Below are 23,724 nucleotides of genomic sequence, written 5' to 3'. Positions count from 1 at the left end.
TGAACACAGGAATAGGAAAAAACACTTGACGCTGCTCACAGCAAGGGCTTCCCACTCAAAAATATCAAATGCATGTCTTCTGGCTAACATCAATGAGCAAATTTTGACAAGGTTTTCCAATTCCAATATATTAAACTAACGTCTTCTTGCTAACATCAATGAGAAAATTTTGACAAGGTTTTCCAATTCCAATATATTAAACTAATGTCTTCTTGCTAACATCAATGATTAAACTTTGACAAGCTTTTCCCATTCAAAATATGTAATGCCTATGATCGTGTCCTATCTTAGCTTCTTGTACTTGTTTGGGCACTTTTTGCCTAGGGCACTCCATGTGTTGTTAAATTGCCAATGGTCTCTGCAGACTAGTCATGTCACCGGTGTCTAATAATACTCTGTAAAGCTTCTCGGTCATTCCTTCTGTAATGTACCGCATCTAGTGACTGCTTCTTTCTGCAAAGTGGAACGACCAACTGGACCCAGTAACGCAGCAGTTTGCCTTGGACACATTGGCTCCTTTTGTGCAGTTCAACTAAAATCGAAGTCGGAATAAAACTGAGCTTTAATTTTGATATCCCTGGAAGCAACAATACGTATAAGGGAAACAATTACTGAGAAATAACGGTTGATGACCTGTCTTAATGGGAAACAAAGCAGGAGAGGAGCAAATCTCCATCAGTGTGATTCATTCATATTGACTGAGACATTATCTTAACAATGCCTTGGTTCAACATGTATAAAGAACAACAAAACAGAAAAGTACCATTCCTAAAACAATGCAACCAATTCATTTTTAAAGAGACATTATCTTAACAATACCTTGGTTAAACATGTAGAAAGAAGTACAAAGCAGTATAGTACCATTCCTAACAAGTGTTGCAGTTTTGAACTAAGATTCAGTAGTTAATTAATTGTGAGAGTGGCATTGCTTAATTTTACCAGCGACATTAGATTAACGAAAAGCATAAACAGTTCCAGGGGAGAGTGGGCGCAACAAAATATGTGCTTCCATCTACTTACAAAGGGGGTGATGCAGAGTTTGTTGTAACAAAGCAACAAGCATCATGTCTGGGTTGGTCCCATTTTTGTTAACTACTTAATGGGAAAAGACAGCAATACAATAGCTTCAATTCAACATTTATTTAAAACGGTACCAATACAAGTAGCACAACATCTCAAAGCACACTACACAATCATGTGGATGAAGGCCTATACTGACCTTTCATGAGAACACCAGGATAAAATACGAATCTGCTAACACGAATAGGAAATCCAATCTCATTTTGTGCAGTTGCACTGAAATCAAGCAAAGTGTTTCGCGTAGCGAAGCAAAATGTCGCAATAGCAACAAGTTGAATAGATATCATGTGGTTGAGACCAAGATTTGAAACAACTCGACAGGAACACTGGAAACAAATCTCGATCTCCTTTTGTGCAGTTCCACCAAAATTAAGCAAAGTCACTGGTGTGACATTCAAGTTGAACTACACAAAACACTCTTAAAACATAAGTGTTTCGAGTAGTGAAGCAAAATGTCGCAATAGCAACAAGTTGAATTGATACCCCTGTTTTAACAGAGGCAAAAAAGGAAACAATTACTTGCCGATAAAGGAGGATGAAACAAACGGTGAAAGAAAGAAGCATCTAACTTATCTTGGATGGAAAACAAAGTAGGATAGTAGCATTTCTAAAACGGTAGCATTGATTCATATTAACAGAGACACTCTCTTGAAACAACATTCGTTAAAAAATGTAATTTACTTTTAACAGTGGCATTGCTTCAATTTTCCGGTGGCATTCTTAGATTAACAACAGCAAAATAGATGTATGGGACATGCTAGCACCATGTGCGTCCACACGTATAAATGGGTGATGTAGAGTATGTAGCCAAGCAGCATATCTGTGTTGGTCCCATATTTGTTCTCTTTGAACTTTTTTCCTATGTGAGGGCAGCAAATCTAGTCCTGCACAAATTACCCGACCCCCCCCCCCCAGTTTCTTTCCATTTTCAACAAAGAGATCGGTTCCTTACAGATGTGTGTACTGGGTTACCCCCTTATTTCCCTTTTCGACCAACAAAGCGGCTGGATGGCCAGTCTATACTACTTTTCCTCCCTCCTTTCCTCATTGAACCACGTCCTAGATTCATGCTCCACCCCACCGCACCTTTCTTTCCTCTTTGAACCAAGACCTAGATTCGACTACAGATTGAAAAAGATCCACATGCAGCTAGAGCAATGATGGTTTCAAAGAAACTTATACCTTAGGGTCGTCAGGATGTGGCAAGGCGTGCGGCGGGAGGCCGGTTCTGCCCACACTATGTACGGCAGCGAGGAAGAAGGGGTCTGTGGCCCTCCTGCACAGGCGCTGGGTGAAAGAGAACAGCGCAGCCAGTAGTGGATTGCCTCCCTCGCCGAAGGCGATAGAGTTAACGCTGCACCTCCTCCCCTTCCCGGTGCGACAGGATACGAACACCTCCTTCACCAGCTGTGAGGGGGGAGAGAGACAAGAGGCCAACATAGTCTTGTTTAGATCTGGTGAAGAGAGGGTGAGAGACTGTGAATATAGCAAACCCTAGCAAATGAACACTGAGCCTCTAGCGTGTAACATATATGTATTGCGGCGAGCGTGTGGAGAGTGCAAACCCTAGCGAACAAGAGCTGAGGCTCCCGCTTATATATATACTAATGTAGTACGGATTGAGCTCCGGTGCCTTCACTCCATCTGCTTTTGGCTGTATGACAGGTGAGCCAGCCACATTTTGGGCCCACCTGTCATAAACCCAAAGGCAGGTGCACTAAGTCAATGAAGCTGCGTCCATATAGTACTCTCGTGTGTATACGACTAATATATAGTGGAGTGGTTTTCTTATTCTCTCCATAACAATCGTTTTAAATTGTGTAAGTACGAAACGAAACTCTTTATTTAATGTACAGAGGGAGTACTAGTTCCGATGAACTAACGATCCACGCCCACACGTCCTCGTCGCACTTCCTGTCCTTCACATGTGGTACACTACCCTCCCTTAAGTGAACAAACACACATGCACCAAATTATCGGAAACGTGTGAGAGTGTGTACAAATAAAGAATTTTAATTTCAATTATCGGAAAGGTTTGAGAGTATTACAAAGTTTGACTTTAGTCAAATCTAATATGCGGAGTAAATAAAAATGGAGGGCTACTACGTCCATCCGGGTTTTTAGTCCACACCATTTTTTAAATCAAAGTTAACTGCTGGACAAATAAAATTACAGGGGAGCTGGAGACAAAGTTGTTAGAAGGCTTAGAAATCAATACAAAACTTATGCTCTTAGTACCAACGTCGATCCTTCTTCGAGGAAACATTTGGTTCATAGCCAATTGTGTGATAAAATTGCACCAACGTGAAAGACGACTGCGTCTCCAACGCAACCAAGGTGAACTGACGAAGAATATCATCTTTGTGTGTAACAAGCAAAGAGCACTGATGGAAGACATCTTGTTTTTCATTGAAAATCGATCAGCTTCATTAGCCGACGCAACCATGAGGCGCGACCATGAGCATCGATAAGTCATCATGGTGATGCATCATCCATTTGGCATCAAGTTTGGGTGAGGCACCTATGAAGTTCGACAAATCCTCACTGTGGTCTATTTCTTCTCAGCAATCAAGCTCGAGGAAGGAAGAACCATGTGGCAGAGGACAGTGAGGCGGAACAACAATGGCCATCCAATTTTGTGCAGTTCCACTAAAATTGAGGAAGAGATGCCCGGGTATGGAGACACACATCGCTGTTTAAAAAACATAAAAAAGGGTTAATGAAAAGTACACCAACAAACAGAAGCATCATAATTATATCTTGATGGGAACTAAACTAGGATACCCGAGAAAAAAGCATTTCTTCATTTAACCAGTGATAGTACTACCACCATATGGACAATGACCGCACAACCACGATGTACTTTTTGTCGAAACAACATGTATACCTCCACCGAGGCATAAATCAGGACAACTTTTTGAGTTGCATTTCCTCTATAATAGTACTAGTAGGTGATGCTGGACCAGCCGACGAACCCTAGCTACTATGCATGGGGAGCAGGGGAGTAGTCTCATAGAAGAAAACCCGCACGCAGCGACCTGGGGAGCTGGACCAATACAAGAAGTTATATCTCAGGTGGGCGAGATGTCGTTTAGGCGGGCGGGCGGGATCTGCCCACACGACGACAGCGAACAAGGGCGCGGAGGATCTTCGTCCGCGCCAGCGCCGGCTCCGAGAGGATGGTGCGCATCGGCTCCCCCCGTCACCGATGGCGAAAACATCAATGCTGCACCTCCTCACCTCCCGCAGCCGACGGGATTCGGCCGGATCTATGACCACCGGTGAGAAGAGAGATAGACTAGACACTGTCATCTTGTTTTGATATGGAGAGGGTGAGAGAGCGAGACACGAGAAACTCTATCAAACAAGAGGCTATAATGGAGTAAAAAATCTCTCCATAGTAGTGGTTTTAAATAGAATACGCGTGTTCCCAGAAAAAAGAAACGAAAACTGGCAGACAATTTTTTAAGGGTCTGTCTAGGACACATCTAGATGTGACATAGTTATGTCACATCTAAGTTGATGTCCACTCTGTTTGTGGTCTATTTTTTTTGTCGTAGTTTTTTTTGTTTCTTGTTGCTACATTATATACTTGTGGGAGCTTAGATGTGATATCCTTAAATAACATCTCGATGTGAAATGGACAAACTGATTTTCTAACGTACCAAGAAAGAAAACTCGATCAAAAACACGCCCCTGCTTCCAGGTCGCGAGAGTCGTCGCGCACACACACATAGACATAGACATGCATATCCGTGTTTACGTAAAAGTCCATTTCCATCACCATCTCCAATCATATTTGTCGAATTGGCACATTATTTACATTGTTAATTATATACGCAGCAATATTAACATACACCATCTCTTGTTTGCGCACGTCCGGACCGCTGCCACGGCCGGTCCTGACCAACCCGAACCATCTTCATCTCCCGCGCGTGCTTCCCACCCGAAAGGGTCAGTGCGGCATTCATGCCCGGCCAGATCGGACGCGACCTCTCACTGGCGCCTGCATTGAAGCGGCGCGCCGGCCGAGAGAGCGTCGCCCCCGCCGCTTCCGGGTGCACACAGCTGCTCCGCGTTCAAAGGTCGCAATAGCCGGCTACAACATGCATGTAAAAAGTTTTTGGGAGTCCTGCTACAGCTAGCTGTCCTCCCCAACTCGTCAATCTCTTCCAGTAGTGCTAGTAGTACTCCATGGCGCGATCCATCGACAAGCAGGCAGGAAAGTTATCGTATACTTGGTTTGCGGTGAGTGGCATGCCGACCGACCGTGTGGGGTCGAGCCGTGGAGGAGGGTGAGACACGAACACGACAAACGTGATTTAAACGTTGGTTTTGCTCGATGGCGTGATCCAACGAAACGAAACGTTGGTTTCTCTCCATTTCCATTTTTTCTCCGGAAAAACGGAAACTTTTCACTCCATTTTCATTCCTATTCCAAGGTTGCCCTGTTACAACATTCCATCAAATACAAAGGAAAACTAACACGCATGCTGATGCATCTCAATGATTCAAAGATCATAGCCAATATTTACTTCGCAACTAAAGAAAAAAGTTGTGACAGCGTGTACGAAAGAAAAACTGCTGATGGGGTCACTACGACTTAAACCCTAAACCCTAAACATGATTTAATTCCCTGGCCAGGTAGAATCTGTCGAAGGAAAGACGGCTGGCACCCTCGGATCATACGATGCTTTTGTGCACTTCCACTAAAATCGACCTGAGCAAACCTGATGGCAAAGATATTGAATAAGTGTGATTAGAATAATAGTACTGGCACTAGTTCATGAGACATAAACACATCACAAGTAGAAGCTGGTAGAAGTAGAGAAAGATCGACATGGAGATGGAGCTACGGCAGTGGAGCAAGCCAGCTCCAAAAGGAAGATGGACTACCTGGGACGTCGGGCTGTAGCTATAACGGCGGTTGGGACGCGGCATCGGCCCAAACCGCGGTGACCCCCGATTGGGACGCACCGACTATGGGTTTTCTCCCTCGCCGATGTCGACCACGTCTACGCAGAACATTGTTCCCTTCCCCCAGCTGCGGGATCAGGCCCGTCGTTCTATGCTTGTGAAGAGAGCAACCTTAGCAAGCAGGCTTGTAGCTTAGGCTCCTGCTAGTGTATATATAGTGGTTTTCTTTTTCTCTCCATATCAACCATTTTACATTGCGTATGTGTCATTCAAGAGTGAAATGATGGTTGCTTCTTCTGACTAACTTACCGTGTGATTTGACTGCTCCTTAGTAGCCCCTACACGTACTCCCCCTACGTGTATGCAACAGTCACACGTACACATGGACGCAAAAATGCACGCGACGCCCTAATGCATGCATGTCCGAGCACACGACGGAACACAAACGGTCACGCTAAGTGCTCAACCTACACATGCATGCACACACATACTCAGTCAGGGTGAGCTAGTGACCGTATAAACACCGGAAAAAATATATATTGAGCGCAATGAGCGTATTATGAAGTCCACTGACCATATTTTTACAAATATGCAGTGACAGACAGTGTATTTATCTCGTTTGAAATTAATCCATATTAACCGGAGAGGAGGCAGTATGGACTAGCATTACTTGTGCGCGGTGGCTCACAGGACAAGGAGAAACTTTTGACTAATGCAAGCTCTCCCTCGCTCAGGCGGTGGATGTGCAACAGTTAATTCGGTGTCAGATTGCCAGAAGCATACACTATACTACTGGTGCTACTATTGTTCGACTTCCCGAATAGGCGAACAGCCAAGCGCAAAGTTTACTAATATAGTCTATAAAGGTACGTACTACACTAGTACTATAATTTTAAAATGTGATAAAGCAATCTTCAACACACTTGGTTCTCTTCGAGGGTTCTCGCATGTGATAATGGAAGTTGATTGCATGGAACACTCGCCACAATTCTCGCTTAATTCTGGCTCATATCCTGTTACAAATAGTAGCGCTCGGTATCATTTCCTCTTTATTTTTGTTATTCAGCATGTAAACAGGTCAGCAAACCTTGCGGCGCATCTTCGTGCGAACCATGCTTACTGCACTTTGAATGTGGTCGAGAGCTGGCTTGATGAAACACCTCGCTTCCTACTTCTTTTTTTGCGGGGTACCTCACTTCCTAGTGACCAGTGTCTTGGCTGATCGTCCTAAGAATGCTTATATATGAATAAAGCTCTGTCATTTACCCGCAAAAAATATTGAGCCATATTAACCGGAAAGGAGGGAGTATGGACTAGCACTACTTTTTGGTGTGTCCCGTCAACTCGCAGAACGAGGAGAAGCTTGCAGGACAAGGTGAAGCTCGCTTACGCCTTTTGACTAATGCAACCTACCCTCGGTCGATATGCATCAGTCCATTCAGTGTCAGATTGTCAGAGGCATACACTGTAGTACCCAACATGCGGAGTACCATCATTGTTCGACTTCACTAAGAGGCGAAGAGCCAAGCACAGTAGTACGAGTAGTACTACTACTAGAACTGCATGGTGGAGCGTTTGTACTCTTATTTCTTTTTATCTCTGATAAAGTACACGTTTATTCCGGAGAAGGGCGGAAAACGGCAGCCCAACATGTAATTAATGATATCGATCAACCAACCATGCTCGAATATATCTTGGCCTCCATGCGAACCCGTCTGCGTGTTCTCGCTCCTCGTAACTCTCAAGGAACGGCGGGTTGGCTCTTTGCCGTCACTTGAGATCGGTTTTCTCACACTCCTGTCCCACATGTCAGTGATATGCCAAGAGGAGGTGCGTTGACCGACTGGCCATACGCATACTTGGTTTTGAACCTTCATACTACTCCTCCCTCCGTCATAGTTTACAAGGCGCGCTTCATTATGATGCATTTCTCTCAATGCATTTCCACCACTAGAGAGACTTTAGACGTGTTTGGTTTCATGCTCAATTAATTAGAGCGTGGTAACCGCAATCAAGTCCACAATTTTCTCTCCATGTAACTACGGAGTGGAGTAAGTGCATGCATGTGTGTACCCCGGGTGGAAGCACTACATGCATGTGTGTACGCATTATTCCCTCTACTAGTAATAGACACCGTGCTATAACTACCAATGCTATTTTTCAGGCCGATCGCTAGTCTCCTTGGTCCCACAGATCATTTTTCTTTTTTCTGAAGCGCGTTGTATAAATAGTGACGGATGGAGTAGTATGAGCAGATTCAAAGAAGAGCGTATTGATGGTTGCTTCTTCAGAGCAACTTACAGTGGGAAAGGTGGGGCTTACGATTTGACTGCTCATTACTCACTATTAATGCGGCGCAACGACCGGGCTGAGTCTCCCATGCGGTTATGCACTACCCCCTCGGTTATTAAATATACTCCAGAGTATATTTGTCTTTCTAGAGATTTCAAGGAGTGACTACTCAAATATTTGTCTTTTTAGAGATTTCAAATGGACTGGCACATACGGATGTATATACATATTTTAGAGTGTACATTCTCTCATTTTGCTCCGTATGTAGTCACTTGTTGAAATCTCTAGAAAGACGAATAGAATATTTAGGAACGGAGGGAGTACACATACGAAGCAAAATGAGTGAATCTACACTCTAAAATATGCCCGTTTGAAATTTGTAAAAAGACAAATATTTAGGAACGAAGGAGTATAATTTTGTGCATGGCACATGGACCCGGATGATGAAGAGGCTTCTGGCAATGCTATCAAGCTTCCATCATTTGTTTACATAATTGACATACTATACAAATAATTTTCCAGCAAGACATGAAATTGTACAATGGTGTGAGCTTTCAGCTTCTATTTCGCGTGTCTTGCCATCGATGCTCTTTCGGAAACAATAAAAAACTAACTTCCTTGCTAATGCATGTCAATTATTAGCAGATCAGAGCTAATAATTACATCACAACTGAAGACAGAGTTGTGAGAAGGTGTTAAATTAAAATTGATACATGCTTTCATTGGCAGCAATGTCCCCCAGCTCTGTCTAAATCAACAAGGCATGTTGGGAAAAAATGTAGCTGTTTGGAGCATGCAACATTCCGATCATTTTGTGCAGTTCCACTAAAATAGAGCTGAGCATCCCTGTTCCAAATATATTAAGTGTGATTACGATAATAGAGGACTGCTGATGAAACAATAAACACATAAACAGAAGCCGGTCACCTTTGCAGTCTCTTTTAAGACTAACTAGGTGCAGAAGATTAGGCTCGGAGTTGGATGAGGAGGATAGAGCAAAACCAATCTCCCTTTGTGCAGTCGCACTGAAATGTAGAGACGTTGCCCATGTGACATTTTAGTACAACTGCACAAAACACTCTTAAGAAAAACGTGATTTGTGCAGTTCACCAAAAGGTCGCAATAGCAACAAGGTGAAATGGATAGCCTTGTTTGCAAAAAAGAGGTAGAAAGGAAACAATTACTGGCCAATAACAGTTGATGACACATGCGACGACAAAAAAGAAGCATATTCCTTGCCCTAAGGGAAGATAACAACACGGTTGTGTTTGTCTAAAATGGTGTGAGGACGAGAATGCAATATGGAAAGTACGCTGGACGAGCTACGTTTTGGGGAAAGAACTATGGAAGATCCACATGCAGCGACGTCGGAAGACGGGCAGTGGAGCAAGGCCGGAGGGGATACCTGGAGGTCGTCAGGATGTAACTAGGTGAGCAGCGGCGAGCGGAATCTGTGAGCTGGTGTCATAGGCCCTGCCGCGCCGGAGCTTGGTCAGACAGAACGGCGTGTACCTCAGATCGGGACATGCTGTCTCGGCGCCGTCGAACGGAGAAACGATGCACTTCCTCCCTTTCCCCCGGCAACGGGATGCGGCCGGATCAGTGACCAACAGTGAGAGAGAGAGAGGCCACCGCAATCTCTTTCCCCCGGCGGACGGGATGCGGCCGGATCAGTGACCAACGGTGAGAGAGAGAGAGAGGCCACTGCACTCCCTTTCCCCCGACGGACAGGATGCAGCCGCATTAGTGACCAATGGTGAGAGAGAGAGAGAGGCCACCGCAGCCTTGTGTGAGATACTTTGAAGAGCAACAAACCAGGCACGCAAGGCTCCATTGTATATAGTGAGCGGACTACCTTTTTCTCCATAAAAATCATTTTATATTCTGTGTACGTGCCATTGAGCGCTATAACTTTATTTCAAAATAATACGGCAACGCGTCAAATCGAACTTTGTTTCGTGCAGGCATGGTACACGACCTCCCTAGGTAAACAACCGCTACAGGCGTTCAAATTAGCACGTGGGATGCCATTTCGTAAAGAAATGAGGTCCACCGTGTACCCGCGCGGGTGTGGCTGGGCACAAAGCGTGAGTACGTGCATGGTGCACCTATTCTATTCTTGTATAAGTACACCACCTACGTGGGGTTGTGTGAGAGAGATACAAACCTAGAGAGATATAGTGTGTGGGTTCTTGAGAGTTTTTTTGGGGGGGGGGGTTCAATCAAAAAATGTAACATATGCAATGTGTGTGAAATAGAGTCCTGGATATAACATATATATAGAGGGGGCGATCCACGAGAAGAGAGTGGAGTTATCACCGGCTTGAGGTGTCCATAGAATCGAAAAGAGGGATGATCTGTGTGTGTGTGTGCGCGCGCGATCGATAAAGAGTGCCATCGAATTTGTGTGTGCCCACGTCAAAGATATAGAGTGGCTGGCCTACTGGAACTTGAGAGGGGACATGTGCAGTTTGTCTCTGTGGCATGGATACCTACCTACAACGCTCGACTATCGGTGTGTGGTGGGGGAAGAGGGAGGCCCAATTAACTATAGAGGTACAATGGCTGGTATATGTGTGGAGGAGGAGAGAGGCCTACCTCATGTATTAAGGAGATCGATCTGCCTCATGTATTAAGGGAGACCGATCGGTATACATGCATATGTGCATGAGAGGAATAAGGTTGGGAGAGAGACAGAGCTAGAGTGTTGGAGGGGGTGGTAGTGGAGTTGCTTCTAACAAATGGTGGGATAGGCTTGCTAGACAAACGGAGGGCACGCCCGCAATATCAATAAGAGAGGAGACGGCTGCTTGTTGTCTGTGCACGTGCGTGTGAGAGACGGGTTAGGAGGCACGCACGAATTATGAGGGGGGGCGATGTGGCTGTGGTAAGCGGAGATAACTACATAGGAAGATCAATCGCCCTTTGTTAGAGAAAGGAGAGACATAACTTGTGAGGTACGTCGATCGATGGGGGGTAGTTAAAGTCGATCCAGGTATATGTTGGGAGATCGATCGGTATACATGCATGTGTGTGTTAGAAGCAAACGAGGCACGAGGAGAAGGATAGAGATAGAGGGATGCATGTAGGAGGTGGTATGAGAGGCATACTATATCAAGGGGGAGGAGTGTGCGAGTACGAGAACGATGAAAAGAGTGGTGGGAGTGAGGCATGGACGGTGACAAGAGAAGAGGGGAAGCTTGTGTTTGTGCTAGGCAGACCTGGCTAGAGAGGCATATCGATCGATGTGTGCCGTAAAGAAGGAGCTGGGGGCCTACACACGCCGTGGGTGAACGACCTAAAGTGAAAAGACGAATTTGCGCGATGGAGCTAGAGAATGCTGAGGGAGGGTGAGAGGGATGCGGGCGTGTGCATGCACAATATAAAGTTAGCACTAGCTACAAAGATAAGAGGGTTGTGTGGGTGTAAAAGACAAATAGAGATCATATATACTTCATTATAAAAAGCGAATTCAGATATTTGAAGAATTTATAATGGTGTTTTAAACCGACGTATGTGTGAATATATATAACGGTGATACACATGGTGTGTTTATGAACATGTTATACTACATTTAATATATTTTATCTCTACTCTTATAAAAAAACGAAGTTGTTGATGATGGTGTGCCTGCCACCCTGCATTGTAGGCCGTGCAATTTATATCTAGCAGATAGCAAGGAAACTATGATGGTTGAAGTTGGCAACAATCATGATTGTAAATTCTTATTGAAATAGAGAAACAAACTCAAATTTAGTTTGAATTGCAGCGGTAGTATAGACATTTGGAATGCACTAAAATGTTGGTATGAGTAGGTTACATGCATTATACAGCAAAGCGAGAAAAATTAATCGGACATAACATGGATTCACACTCCCTACTTCCATCTATATAGGGCGTAATGGGATTTTTAAGACCGCCTTTGACTATTGACAAGATTAATAGTACATGACATGCGCAATGGGAAAATTATATCATTGAAAGAACCTTTCACAGACGAAGTTAACGGTGTGCTTTGTGTAAGTTGCATGTCATATATCATTGCTCTAATATTTGGTCAAAGTTAGTATCGAAAAACGCATTAGGCCCTATATAGATGGACGGAGGGAGTAGCTTTGAATAGCATTTGTATAGTAAAACGGGGCAAGACTCTCTCTTTGTGTGGTGTGAATAGTTTTATTTTTTTTCATTTTCTTTTTGGTTGAGGGAAGTGCAAATTGATTTGGTATGTACAAGTACAATATTACTACACGTTAGGCTTGTTATATCCCTAAAATTCAGATATCATGCTCCCAAAACTGGCGCCTTCACAACCCGCGCCTTGCTATCCTGAAATTACAACGCGCGCGAAAACTCCCTCCAGCTGCCAAATCCCGACACACGAAATCCCCCTTCTAACCCTGAGCCGAAAGGGCCGCTAGTTCAAATCGGTGGGGGCTACTTTTGTAAAACACCATACATTTTGGACAAGTGCGTCCCTAAGTCATGCTTCACCCCCTCCCATCGCCCCCTTTTCGCCATTCAAAATCCCAGGCCACCATAACCTCTCTGCTCCAGCCGCGAAACCCCACCCTCCTCCGTCTGCCACGTCACCGCTGCCCAGCCGGAGCCTCTTCCCCGATGACGTCGTCTACCACAACAGCTCGACGTCCCTCATCCACCTCCCCGGATGAGGATCCGTCGTCCATCTCGTCATCCCGCCGGTTCAGCCGCCCTTTCCTGCACCTCCAAGGATCTGCTCCAACGATCGCCTCGTCTATCGCGGCTGCTCCATCCCCATAGCGCCGCCTTAACCTGCTCCACCAGAAACGTTGCATCCTCACCGACTCCTCATACGAAGCCGAGGCCTACTTGGCGCCACCAAAGAGGTTGTCCACTCATCGCATCGCACCTTCTCCTTAACTCGACCTCCCGGCGCTGACGGTTCTCCATCCCGCACCCCCATGGAGCGGCTACCTTGAACCCAGCGCCGCGGGCAACATCTCCACGGTGGCTCTCCCCCAGTGCGAGGCCCCTTCGGTGGCATCGTCCATACCAGCCAGATCTGCTACTGCTGCTCCGGCTCTCGCTCGCTCGCTCGCGCTGCTGCTGCTACTCCGGCTCTCGCTCGCTCACTCGTGCTGCTGCTGCTGCTCCGGCTCTCGCTCGATCGCTCGCTCGCCCAGCTGCTGCTACTGCTCTCCCCCTCGCTCATGCTGCTGCTCTTCTCCGATTAAGCCACACTTCAGTCGACTGAATCGACTTCTGGGTCAGTCGATTTTCAGGGGTTGAGGGGGCTCGCCAGAGTTAAGGAAGAACCACCCGCACCGGGGATGGGGGCTCGCCGAAGAGGTACCCCACTATCTATCTTAGGGTTCAGGGTGGGGGGCGGGGGGCCTAGAGGGCTGGCTGGGGTGGCGGTGGCGAGTTGTTTCGGGGCAACAAGGCGGCGCTGGGGCCGGCGGTTCGGCCGGTGGTGGCAGGCGGCTCAGGGGTGTGCAAGTTGAAGATGAACTGTAGGCCCTCCCTAAACTACATGTCAAGTGCCTCTCTGCTACCATTGCATTCAGTTTCAACAGTAGCATTCAGATTCCACAGTTAATTTTAGTTTCGACAGTTAAGTTTAGAGTCAACAATTTTTACCTCATCTGTTGTAGTCAGGTGGTTTTTGGTGATGTTAATTTTACATCCATTTTTCATCATCTATTGGAGATGCTATTAGAATCCCACTTGAGATTGACGATGTTTGTCTTGTGCTGCTTCAGCCTTGACGTCTTATGGCTCACCGGAGCTACTCCAACGACAGAACGATCCATCACAACAGAGCAGTCCCCTGGACACCGTCTACAGATTCCTCAGATCTTCCTCCACACCTCCGACAGCCACCTCTGCCTCAACTGCTGCAGCGACCAACCCAATGATGCTGAGGTCGACACGGCTACGGCAAAGAGGTTGTACACTTGTTGCATCACTTATTACTATATATTCACGTTGAATCATTAGGGCTATTTCGGTTCAACGGAAAAACGTCGATCCACTGGTTGTTACCATCGCTCTAAATTTCTGCATGCTCTCCTTACATAATCTCACAATATTTTTTTCGTATGCATGTCAGATATTGTTCACAGTCATGCTGAACATGTAGAGAAAAAGAGAAGAGTTTTGCGCGGCAATACAATGTCATGCAGACATCGCTCCATGGTGGGTTCAATGGCAAACCCTCCCCACCCCTCTCCAGATTGTAATCCAGAGGAAGATATTTGTTCTGAGGCGTATTCAGACGCCGCTGACCACTCCTATTTAGCCCCCAAGGTGTTTGCTCTACCTTGGCATGATGATGTTAGTCATATCATGCATATGTTGCCTTGCAGTGCCTACTTTTGACATCATATATGTCATCTGCTTAGTTTAGACATGTTCTGTAATGCCACCTGTTTAGTTTCTATATCATATATGGGAATTATGCAGTCTCATGTCTTTTAGCCAGCCATAATATATGTGAAATGTGCAATGCCATCCTGTTTAACCAGGCATCATATATTTGAATGATATCTTGCCCATCCCTTTCTTCATTACATTTCCATTTGTCGACAATGTTTGTACATTAAACTACTCTTCCTGTGAATCAGCCATTTGGGTGGGAGATGGAAAAATCTGGAGTGAAAACAAGGTCTTCAGAGCAGACAGTGTACCTGTCGAAGCAGATCTCTTGTTGGGTCCCGATAGCTCCTCAGAGATGGATCAGATGACCAGTCTTAATCCCCCACTGAGGTGTATGCTCTAACTTGGCACGGTTATACTGCTCATATCATGCATACGGTGTCTTGCATTGCATAGTTTAGGCATCATATACACAATATTCAACACCACGTTCTTAGTTCAGACATCATATCGAATGCCCTCTGTTTACCATATAAATCACATACGTGAATTAAATGATGCCATCCTGATTACTTAGATAACATGTAGGTGAATTATGTCATGCGATCCTGTTTAGTTATTCATCATATCTTTGAATTATGTTATGCTATGCTATCCAGTTTAGATAGACATCATATATGTGAAATTATGTCATGCTATCCATTTTAGTTAAACAATATACATGTCAACTATTTCATGCCCTCTTTTTTCCACACTATCTATTCCATCTGTCTCTCATACAATGTCTGTACATTCAACTATGTTTCCTGTTTATCAGCCATTTGAATTGGAGCGGGTGATGCTAGTATCTAGCGGAATAAAAACACGGTCTTCAAATAAAACAGTGCTACCTCTTGGTGGAGATAGCACCCCGGTTGTACATGTACAAGAACCAGCCCTACCACACATAACCCAAACTCTCGCAGATTGTACCCCTACTGCGATGGACAGAGAACCAGCTTCACCCAATCTAACCCCAACCCCAGCCGATAGTAACCCAGTTCCTGTTGACACAACACCATCTCCACCACAGAGCTCCCAAACAACAGTAGTTAGTAAGGCAGCCCCAGTGCCCGAAGGGCCAGTACTATCACGGCGAACCCCAACTCCACCAGTTAGTACGCCTATTCCTGTGGAGGAAGCACAACCAGCCAGTCGTAGTTTAGCATCTATCGCATTTGATGTTGTTAAATCGTATGTGTGTATCTTCCCATCTTGGAAATATTATACTGAAGATGAAGGAAAATGCCAGTTGCAGGTGTTTGTCCAGGAGTAATGTGTAAGTAATGTTATTCATGGCAATTACTTTGCTTCGTCCCATACATCCTACCTCCATGATGGTTATAATACATCAAATTTTCCCATTTTTCTCTATAGAGAAGGACCGATTTGGAAACTCAGGATGGGGTAACCTGTGCTAATACCTCTGCTATCTTCAAGAATGCTTGGTGACAGTATCAGAATTACCTAAAGAAAACATACTTCACCGGCAAAGAAACTCATCAAATTCCCTTACGTTCTCCTCAGACACATTTACTGGACGATGACTGGGAACGCCTTGTTCTGTACTGGTCCCGAACCAAGAATGTGGTAAGGTCTATGAGCTCATTTTCTATTTTTAAGTATTTTATTCTTGCGTCTTACTGTACTCTGTTCATGTAGAACAAGTGCCTAAACCTGAAGAACAACTTTTCTAATTTAAGATTCCATTGCTATCATAGTTCAAAAAAGCGCTAGGCGTTAATTGTGTGTTTTGTCACCACCTTGCGCTTTACTGACCAAAGTGCATGCTTATGCGCAGTTATGCACAGATTATGCGTAGTTATGCGCCATGCGTTTTGCCAACTCCTAGAGCCTAGGCGCGCTTAAGCGCTCGCTTAGGCGCGCATTTTTTAACTATGATTGCTTTACTCTTGCATCACTGTATTTACTGATACAAACTTATTTTAAATTGAAGGATCCAATCGAAACTCCAATGGCACAGCAGGTAAGTTCACGCATGTTTCTTTAACTGGTTTGCTCTTATCAATAGCTCTATTATTTCAATTTCAATTGTGTATACAGTTGACTTTCATATCATGCACATTACTAGCATCACAACAGAGCCAATAGTGTTGTTGTACATGTAGACCCGGGGTACCCATCTGAAATCTTGTTTTGCTGTGTAGTTTCCCACGCTTTGTATTCTTTCACTGCTGCTTTGTCTTGAACTAATATGATTTGAACCACGTCTCTATTTTGATTTGGCAAGACAATGCAGTGACCATAGGACATAGATATATGTTTGTTTGATGCTTTTATTATGTACTAGTACTTGGCAATAGAAGACTTGGTAGTTTAATCCTGTCCACCTTACTAATGAACTGGTTCACCGAAATGAGTTTCATATACTAGTACATGCTAAACTTGTTATGTGTCTTCTTGTTTCTTCTTTTAGAATGCTGATAGAATATTGGGGAAGAGTGCCTTATTAAGCAATGGTAAAGGAAGTAATGCAGATAAGGTTTAGGATAGTGACACATCGTTGTTGGTCTCCAACAAAGCTGATAAAACAGCTAATGAAGACTATCTTGAAGACAGCGAGACAACCCCAAAGTTCTGTCTTGGTTTCGTGTTCGAGTTACTGGCCACTACCGCATGCACAAGCTATTCAAACTCACTGTCTGAATCAGTTCGGTTTCTTGAGTCTCAACTACAAGCTAAAAGACATCGATCAGCTGTGCTGCGACAAGAAGCGAAAGGATTGCGGAAGTCCCTGGAGCATTTAGATGCATACTTTCTGGAGCAACAGCAAGCGTTGGAGGATTTTAGCACCAAACAGGACAAAGCTAATCAGCTTGCTAAGCTTATTGCCGGCATGGTGGATACCCAGGATAATGTTTCTTGAGCTATTCTGAAGTTGTTTCAGTTATGCTCTTGTTTTTCTGCCGCGTTTATTTGCACTGGTGGTCAATTTTGGCGGCCAAGTGTATGTAATATGCTGCTTTGTTCCCTATATTTGCACTGGTGGCGAACTTTGATGCCCAGTGGATGTAATATGTGTAATAGCGGTAATAGGCTAGCCTTAATTGCTTGCTTATTTATTTCCTTATTGTCTTGTTTAGTTGTTTTCTTGTAGTCACTGCAGTTCTTTTTCTGTGTTTTTCTAGTGGCCACAATAGCCTATTTTTGGTAACTAGGCCAAAATAATCGTGGCAACACATGGATTGTTGTAACCATGGGCCTCCTGCAGGCCGTATGATCCATGGGCCTTCATTCGGCCGTAGGACCATTGGCCTTCTATACGGGCCGTAGGATCCATCGGTGTTCTATACGGGCCTTAGGGATCAATGGCCCTTCTACGGGCCGTAGGGTCCATGGGCCTTCTATGAGCCGTACTATCCATGGGCCTCGTACGGGCCGTAGGATCCACAGGCCTTATCATTTCGCCAATCATGGGCCGTACTATTCGTGGACCATAACGGGCTGTTAATAGACCATATTTGATAACTCTTTGAAAACAGCCCAACGGGCTTTTTTTGACATGAAAATGTCCCAACGTATTAACAGTCCGCAAACGGGCTGACTGTAACGACGGGCTGAATTTGGCCCACAAGCAGAAAATGACAGTAATGGGTTGTATGTAACCGAATGCTACAAATGAGCCCAAGAATCAATGGGTCCTGAGAAGGCCGAAAGATAACTTGGCCTAGAAACGGCCCAATGGAATAATGGGCAGTTAATGGGTATAAAGTGATACATTGTTCATTACGGGCCAGTTTCACCACGGGCCGTTAATGGGCCAAGAGTTACAAAGGTCCTCATATGGGTCGAAAGAAGTCATGGGCCACACATGGGCCGGAAGTTAAAATGGGTTGAATCATATTGGACGGCCCAGATGACGCTACTGGGCCTAATTCGGATAGGGCGTAACGGGCCCTGGGTTAGCGGGCTGTAAATGGGCTATATGCGAACATGCCGTTAACAGGCTTTCCATGGGCCGGCCCGCCACCTTTTGACCAAGTCAAACGGGCCGGCCTTTTCACAGGAATGGGCCTCTGTTGGGCCATGCCACGTGTCGCCGTATCATAGGCACCTTCAGTCCAATGAGCGGATGACATCTGTCCCAACGGTGAGCCGACACGAGTTTGCTCCAGCCAATGATGATTTTACACGTGGAAAATCCCCATTGGTCGGGGCTGTTAACGGGTTATCGGATCCAAAACCCGAACCGATAGCTTAACGATGTTCCGTTACTGTGGATGCCACCTGTCGGTCACCCTTGACGAAAGCAGTACTGTGACACGCGATTTATCGTCATGGAAGTGGACACTTCCGTGATGATAATTTTGGTAATGTCATGGAACACTTCTATGACAGCACAGGTATGACTATCTTGATTCTGTCATAAATTTGTCATGGATGTAAATGCATGACAAAAAATGTGACCTACTGTGACAAACACGTATCATCACGGAAGTGTATTTTTCTGTAGTGCTTGCTTATGATTTTTTTCAGGGTAAAAGACTTCATATAGTAGAAGATGGCCACTGGAGGGCTGCCAGGTGGCCCACGAGGCAGGGGGGTGCGCCCTGTAAGGGTGGGCACGCCCCCACCCTCATGAACGGTGGGTGGCCCCCCTCAGGTATGTCTTCCGCTGAATAATTCTTATTAATTCCAAAAATGTCTTTTGTGGAGTTTCAGGACTTTTGGAGCTGTGTAGAATAGGTCTCAATATTTGCTCCTTTTCCAGCCCAGAATCCCAGCTGCCGGCATTCTCCCTCTTCATGTTAAACCTTGTAAAATAAGAAAGAATAGCCATAAGTATTGTGACATAACGTGTAATAACATCCCATAATGCAATAAATATCGATATAAAAGCATGATGCAAAATGGACGTATCAACTCCCCCAAGCTTAGACCTCGCTTGTCCTCAAGCGGAAGCCAATATCAAAAAATATGTCCACATGTTTAGAGATAGAGGTGTTGAACAAAATAAAATACGGACATGAGGGCATCATGATCATTCTTATAACAGCAACATATATATAATTTGTCATATGATTTCTTATGCTCAAGTAACAATCTATTCACAATGTCAAGTATGCATCATAAACTTCATTGGGAACTAACAAACTATAATCTTAGTCATTGAAGCAATTGCAATTTATCATAACATAGGAAAGACTCAACAATAGAGCTTTTCAGCAAGTTCACATACTCAACTATCATTTAGTCTTCCACAATTGTTGACACTCACGCAATACTTAGGGTTATGGAGTTTTAATTGGACACAGAGAAAGATAGGGGATTATAGTGTTGCCTCCCAACATTTTACCTCAAGGGGTAATGTCAACAATAATAGTTCATGCTAACTTACATCCAATTGGATATATGTATCAGGATCTTTCCAACACGAGGTGCTTGCCACAGGATAAATGAAAAAGGGAAAGGTGAGGATCACCTTGACTCTTGCATAATATAAAAGACATAAAGTAAAAGATAGGCCCTTTGCAGAGGGAAGCAGAGGTTGTCATGTGCTTTTAGGGTTGGATGCACAAAATCTAAAATGCAAAAGAACGTCACTTTATATTGCCTCTTGTGATATGAACCTTTATTATGCAGTCCGTCGCTTTTATTACTTCCATATCACACGATCGTATAAAGCTTATTTTCTCCGCACTAATAAGTCATACATATTTAGGGAGCAATTTTTATTGCTTGAAACATGACAACTTACTTGAAGGATCTTACTCAATCCATAGGTAGGTATGGTGGACTCTCATGGCAAAACTGGGTTTAAGGATATTTGGAAGCACAAGTTGTATCTCTACTTGGTGCAAGGAATTTGGCTAGCATGAGGGAGAAAGGCAAGCTCAACATGTTGGACGATCCATGGCAATATACTTTAACTAAGATGTGAGAAAACATAACCCATTACGTTGTCTTCCTTGTCCAACATCAACTCTTTAGCATGTCATACTCTAATGAGTGCTCACAATCATAAAATATGTCCAAGATAGTATATTTATATGAGAGAACCTCTCTTTCTTTATTAATTCCTATTAATTGCAACGATGACCAAAACTATGTTTGCCAACTCTCAACAACTTTTAAGTATCATACTCTTTATATGTGAAGTCATTACTATCCATAAGATAAATATGAACTCTTTTATTTCTTTTATTCTTTCATGCACTTAAGATCATAGAAAGATAGCAAAGCCCTTGACTCAACACTAATCTTTATTATATAACTCACAGACTCGATTACATAGAGGGATCACGAAGCAAAACTCAAAAGTAATTCATACCAAAACTTTATTCTACTAGATCAAGATATTACCAAAAGGATCGAACTAAGTAAAACGGTAAAGATAGGAGTGTGATGGTGATACTATACCGGGCCACCTCCCCCAAGCTTGGCAGTTGCCAAGGGGAGTGCCCATACCCATGTGATTATGTCCTCGGAGGTGATGACGGTGGTGATGATGATGGTGGATAGTCGCACATCGAGCGTAAACGCTCCTCCAATTTGCGGATAATGCCCTTGAGCGCGACTATATGATCATTCAACAAAATATTTTCCCATGTGAGATACTTGTTTTGTATGCGAGCTAACTCAATCATCTTAAGAGCTTCAATCTCAGTTGGGGTAAAGAGGTTAGGAAGAGGTTGAAGGTTGTTTTCTTCTTCTGCCACCAGAGCTTGATCCTCCATGGCCTTCTTGATCCCATCATCCTTGTTGATCTCCCCAGGTTCTTCTCTCTTCAACTCTATCTTCAGTAGCCAAGCACCCTTGTCTTCATTGTTGGAGGAGGGTGATGTCATGATGCTCTAGATCTGTTAGAAAAACAGCTCGAAACAAAGACAGAGGATTTTTGCGTGATACGGCGGTCAAAACCTTCGGGAGATTATATAATGATTTTTTACCGACAAAAAGAAGTATCGTGTAAGAAAATGGAGTCCGGAGAGCACACGAGGTGCCCACGAGGCAGGGGCGCGCCCTGTAGGGTAGGGCATGCCCTCCACCCTCGTGGATGCCTCGTATCCTTCCCGGACTACTTCTTATTTTCCTATTTTCTTCAATATTCCAAAACGGAAAAAATTGCCATTAGAACTATTTTGGAGTCGGTTTACTTACCGTACCACATAACTATTCCTTTTCGGAGTCTGAAACGTTCTAGAAAGTGTCCCTTATGTATTCCTCTTGGGTTATGGTGTCAATAATATTAGTTTTAACATTTATAGGATTACTTGAGATATAATGTTTGATTCTTTCACCGTTCACCAACTATGGATTTGTGCCTTCGAAGTTGTTGATTTTTATGGCACCGGAATGATAGACCTCCTCGATAACATAAGGACCTTCCCATTTAGAGAGAAGTTTTCCTGCAAAAAATCTTAAACGAGAGTTCAATAGTAACACATAATCACCCATGTTAAACTCATGCTTTTGTATCCTTTTTTCATGCCATCTTTTAACTTTTTCTTTAAACAGCTTGCCATTCTCACAGGCTTGGGTTCTCCATTCATCAAGTGAGTAATGTCAAATAACATCTTGTCACCGGCAAGTTTGACATCATAATTGAGCTCTTTAATATCCCAATATGCCTTATGTTCAAGTTCGAGAGGTAAGTGGCATTCTTTTCCATAAACCATTTTATACGGAGACATACCCATAGGATTTTTATATGCAGTTCTATAAGTCCATAAAGCATCATCAAGTTTCTTGGACCAAATCTTTCTAGATCTATTAACAGTCTTTTGCAAAATTAATTTGAGCTCTCTATTACTCAATTCTACTTGACCACTAGACTGCGGGTGATATGGAGATGCAATTCTATGATTAACGTCATACTTAGCAAGCATTTTACGAAAAGCACCATGAATAAAATGTGAACCACCGTTAGTCATGAGATATCTAGGGACTCCAAACCTCGGAAAAATAACTTCTTTAACCATGTTAATAGAGGTGTTATGATCAGCACTACTAGTTGGAATAGCTTCTACCCAATTAGTAACGTAATCAACAGCAACTAAAATATGTGTATATCCATTAGAGGCAGGAAAAGGTCCCATATAATCAAAGCCGCAAACATCAAACTGTTCAATAACAAGAGAATAGTTCATAGGCATTTCTTGACATCTACTAATATTACCAATTCTTTGACATTCATCACAAGACAAGACAAACTTATGGGCATCTTTGAAGAGTGTAGGCCAATAAAAACCGGATTGCAATACCTTATGTGCAGTTCTATCTCCAGCATGATGTCCTCCATATGCCTCGGAGTGACACTTGCGTAGGATTTGTTCCTTTTCATGCTCAGGTACACAATGTCTAATAACACCATCTACTCCTTCTATAATGGTGTGGGTCATCCCAGAAGTAATGTCTTAAATCATAAAAGAACTTTTTCTTTTGCTGGTATGTGAAACTAGTGGGTATAAATTTAGCAACAATGTAATCAGCATAATCAGCATACCATGGAGTAGTACGAGAAGCATTTATGATAGCTAATTGTTCATCAGGAAAGCTATCATCTATAGGTAGTGGGTCATCAAGAACATTTTCTAACCTAGACAAGTTGTCTGCAGCGGGGTTTTCAACTCCCTTTCTATCAATAATATGCAAATCAAATTCTTGTAGCAAGAGAACCCATCTAATAAGTCTAGGTTTAGCATCTTTCTTTTTCATAAGATATTTAATAGCAGCATGATCAGTGTGAATAGTTACTTTAGAATCAACAATATAAGGTCTGAACTTATCACAAGAAAATACAACTGCTAATAACTCTTTTTCAGTAGTAGCATAATTTCTCTGGGTGGTGTCTAGAGTTTTACTAGCATATTGAATAACATTTAGTTTCTTATCGACTCTTTGTCCTAGAACAGCACCTACAGCATAACCGCTAGCATCACACATAATTTCAAAGGGTAAATTCCAATTAGGTGGCTGGACAATAGGTGCAGTGATCAAAGCTTTCTTAAGTATTTCAAATGCTTCTACACAATCATCATCGAAGACAAAAGGAATATCTTTTTGTAATAAATT

This window comes from Triticum aestivum, chromosome 3B (genome assembly GCF_018294505.1).
Source record: "Triticum aestivum cultivar Chinese Spring chromosome 3B, IWGSC CS RefSeq v2.1, whole genome shotgun sequence".
Taxonomy (NCBI): Eukaryota; Viridiplantae; Streptophyta; class Magnoliopsida; order Poales; family Poaceae; genus Triticum; species Triticum aestivum.
Note: the sequence above shows the minus strand (reverse complement) of the source record.